Source organism: Myotis brandtii, unplaced genomic scaffold, assembly GCF_000412655.1.
Source record: "Myotis brandtii unplaced genomic scaffold, ASM41265v1 scaffold540, whole genome shotgun sequence".
Taxonomy (NCBI): domain Eukaryota; kingdom Metazoa; phylum Chordata; class Mammalia; order Chiroptera; family Vespertilionidae; genus Myotis; species Myotis brandtii.
The window spans coordinates 3182265-3186655 of NW_005369990.1; positions in this window are offsets into that span (position 1 = coordinate 3182265).

Consider the following 4391-nt stretch of genomic DNA (forward strand, 5'->3'; position numbering starts at 1 on the left):
TCCTTTCGGAGCTATGTAAATGCGGTGGTAATTATATAAACAAATTAACTTAAAAGTGTTATAGTTGCTTTTTGCCCCTATACAACCACTGAATCCCACCATCACTCCTGAGCCCATTTCACTGTGAAGTGATTTCTTGACAGGTGCTATGCTGCCTGATATTTCATGCTTGTGAACCAGACATTGCATAAGTCCCTGTATTGCAGTGCTGGCTAAAGCTCTTCAAACAGAAAAGTCAACCCATAAAATAGATATCTATCTATCCCTCTGAGGATGGGCTGCTGGTCCATCTAGGATGGAAGCGACCCAATTTAGTTAACTTTCTCTGAAATGGCTGGTTGGGTTGGACATTCAGAGTCAACAAAAGCTAGGTCAGCCTTGGTAGAGGGGTAATCCGTAATCCATGCTATTTGCCTCATGCATGGCCTCCATTGATGTGTCCATCGATGTGTCCATCATACCAGTTTTGGGGCAGCTGACTATCAAGGCTGGCTTGTGCCACTGGCTGAGTCATTTTGCGTACTTTGTTCTTCAACGCCTCTTCCCCGGTGGATGCTTTCTGGTGTGATTTAATGTGTAAAACAAAACTTTTCATACTTAGTGGTCTCTCACATATAGGCACTCACATACCTCTATCTCAGACCTCCCTGTCTCTCATCTTCCAGGCTTTGCCATTAAGGTTCCTATGATCTGGTCAGATGGTTAACTATTGCCCAGGAAGATTTTTATATTTTCACTTTTCCTTCCACATAGTGTCGATCAGTTGTCAGCAAACTCATTACTCAACAGAGCCAAATATCAACAGTACAATGATTGAAATTCTTTTGAGAGCCAAATTTTTTAAACTTAAACCATATAGGTAGGTACATTGTTATTAACTTAATTAGGGTTCTCCTAAGCTGGCCTTTGCTAAAAACATCCTCAATCTGATTGAGGTACGTTCGCTGAGGTTTACCCCTTCCAACTCTCCCATCCACACTGGTCTTGTAGCCAGTCTCACTCAACTCGTGCATGAATCAAGTGCGCCTCCCCTGTGCTGTGTATCCCGCGGGCCGCCTGCGCTGCGTCTCCTGTCGCCCAACTGACCGACACCCCCCACTTCTTCCAATGCCTCTTCTTCAAAATAGACTCGCCCAGGCCGAAAAACGACTTCTGTGCATGGGCCACGAAGTTTCAATTGCACTGGACATGCACGCCCGCATGTGATATTTTGTGGAAGAGCCACACTCAAGGGGCCAAAGAGCCGCATGTGGCTCACGAGCCGCGGTTTGCCAACCACTGGTGTAGATGAACAGGTTTACCACTCATAGCCCAGAGTGAAGATTTTTCCCTTTCTGCTATCTTTCAAGTCTACCCTTAAATTGGCTACAATGTAGATTCACATTTTCCCCAATAACCCTTTGTTCATCAAATTTATTTTGATGACTGCTTCTTGGATGAACAGAACTTCAAACAATCAATCAAGCAAACAAACAAAACCCAGTGATCTTGAGAGTAGTTTGAGAAAACAGAAATTTGGGAACTGGTTCACTCATGACCAACTGGCAAGGAGGTCCCATCCTGAGTGGAATGTGAGGGACAGATTCCTGGCATACTATTGTACTATAATTGCTGATGATTTCACTAGTGTGGACCTAGAAAGATATCTAGTGGAAGAGAATGCCCAGATCACAGTGGTTCTGGCTTCCGGTGTTTAAATACTGTCACCTCAAGTAATAGGGCCTTCATCATACCCCTTTCATGCCATCAGAACTAGCCTTTAGAGAGAGCCACAGTGCACTTTTGGGTGATGCTGATGTTTCTCTCACCAGCGCATTCTTGATGGTCTTGAGATCATTCTTGAGGTGCAGGCTGCAGTACATATTCCTTGTACAGATCCTATGGAATCGTGTCAGTGGTGGAAAAGATGTAGTAGGAAGTTTATGGTAAACCCTGTTGAGAGAATCACAACATAGGACCCTGAGATTCTGGAGCAAGGCAATGCCATCTGCAATAGAAACACCATTTATTTTGAGAAATAGTTCCTTATGTGTTACTAGGTCCTAATAGAAACAGAAGACTTGCTTGTGGGGCACCAAAATAACATGGTCCTGGAAATACCCATTATAGGCTGGTCATGTCAGAGCCACCAATTTCAAGTCAGGTGGGTCCAGGAATGGTACATTGTATAATGAAAATGGTACATGGGAGATTGATCTAAAGTGTGCGAATGATAAAGGGAAAGGGGAATGAGCCTTTAGGTCACTATGCAGATACCTACAAGCTGCAAGAAGAGAAAGGGGGGGAAGGGGGATAAATAGGAAGAGCCTCAGACTACAGTGCAACTCTGAGAAAATATTGGCCAGGCTGATGAGAAGTCTCTAAGCAAAGGTGTTCTGTTAGAAGTATCTCATGTCAAGTGGGAACGGCCTGGCTTTAGAATCCCTGTTGTACTTAGTCATTGGTTGGGAGAAGTCTGGCAAAAACCTTGACTAAATATGAACACTTTGTGGGGTCCAAAGTGCATTGGCTAGAGGCTGCCAGGCAGCCACGCTTCTCAGAGAAAGCTCTTCGGAATGAAGGTCCAAATGATGCTCCCCTATTGCTGCCACATCTACTAAGTGGTCGGAATTGATTCCCCTTCTTTCTCCTTCTCTAAGTTACACAGCACCCTCCTTGTGCAGAGTCTTCACATACGCTATTTTGCTTCTGCTTAGAAAACTCTTCCCCTTCCCTCTATCATTCAACTGACTCTTTGGAGCACAGCTCAATCATCACGTTTCCATGGAGGCTTTCTTTGAATTTCCAAAGAGATCAGATTCCTTACAACATGAGGTTATAACTCGCTGTACTTTGTATCCATGGTACTTATCAAACTTGGCAATTCCACATTAGTAAAGTAATTTTTTTTAAATCTCCTCACTAGGCTGTAAACCTGGTGAAGACAAAGCCTTATTCCTAGTCTGTATTTCCAATATCTATCACAGTGCCTCGCATATAGAGAGCATCCAATGTGTGTTGAATAAACAAATGAATGAATGAATGATTGAATTGTCTTCATTAAATTCAACTAATTTTTTTAATAACTGAGAAACTCTGAGAGCCTTAGGTTCATAAATCTGGATATAAATCACCATCATCCTATGTATAGATGAAAGTACAGAACATTCAAGGTAATTGATGCCAGAAAATTATAGTTTATTTAAAAAATTGGCTCTTTTTCCTGAATATGAAGTTAAACATAAGAAAAATATTTATTTTTGGAGAACTTTTCATATTTGGCTTCCTGGTCTTCAAGACTTTATAAAAGGGCATTTAATTAAAATTCTAGTAGTAAAAATAATTATATCAACATAACTTGATCATTCTTTATTATGTGCAATATATTATATTGCCTGTCATATGCACAATTTCACTAAAAATTCTCTCAACTAATATGTTAGGTATTATTATTATTCCCATTTTGTAGTTGAGAAAATGAGCACTTCATGAAGTTACATATTTGCTTAAGGTCTCAAGCATAGATTTAGATCCATATTATCTGTCTGACTTCAATGACCATAACTATATCCACATCCTACAATTACTTAAATTTTGAATTTCTTACCCAAATGCTGAATTTTTATTTCTTTCTGGAGGTTATCGACAGGAAAACTAATTGAAATTTTACTTAATTTGAGCCTCAATTCAAATAAAAGTTGAGCCTCAGATTCTCCTCAGCAGGAAAACATATCCCTTATGAACACTAGACTGCTCCCACTCTTCCCCTCACCTATTTCTGCACCTGGATATTTTTCCTGTTTAATCTTAATAACAATAAGTCCAAGGCCAAACTTCCTGCTTGAGTTCCATCTTTTTCTTTGGGTCTCCTTTTAAGTAGTGTTAGTATAGTGGTGAGCATGGATTCCTTTCTTGGTTCCCCTTTTTAATGAATGCTACTAACAGATTACTAGGTATTCAGGTTTGAAATGTCAAAGCTACTCATTCCTTCCTCAAACAATACTTAATGTGAGTTTACTGAAGATAGAGATCCTATTCTATTATCACTATGTGTATCCTACACAGCATCTGGAATAGAATAGGTGCTTAAGAACCAAATTTCATAGGGAAGGTGGGGGTGAGTGGGGTGGGCTGGGAAAGATTAACCTGGGGATTTATATGCATACTAGTGGCCTGGTACATGGATTTATGCACATTGAAAGGAAACTAAGTAGAAGAAATATTCGTGTGGTAATTACGTTACTGCAAAAAATTACATGTCAAAATCTACACTAATAAAAGAGAAACATGGTAATTAGCGTACGACCGCTACCCTTTTCATTGGCTAATCAGTGAGTATATGCAAATTAACTGTCAGCCAAGATGGCGGCCGGCAGCCAGGCACTGAAGCGAGCACAAGGCTTGCTTGCTGC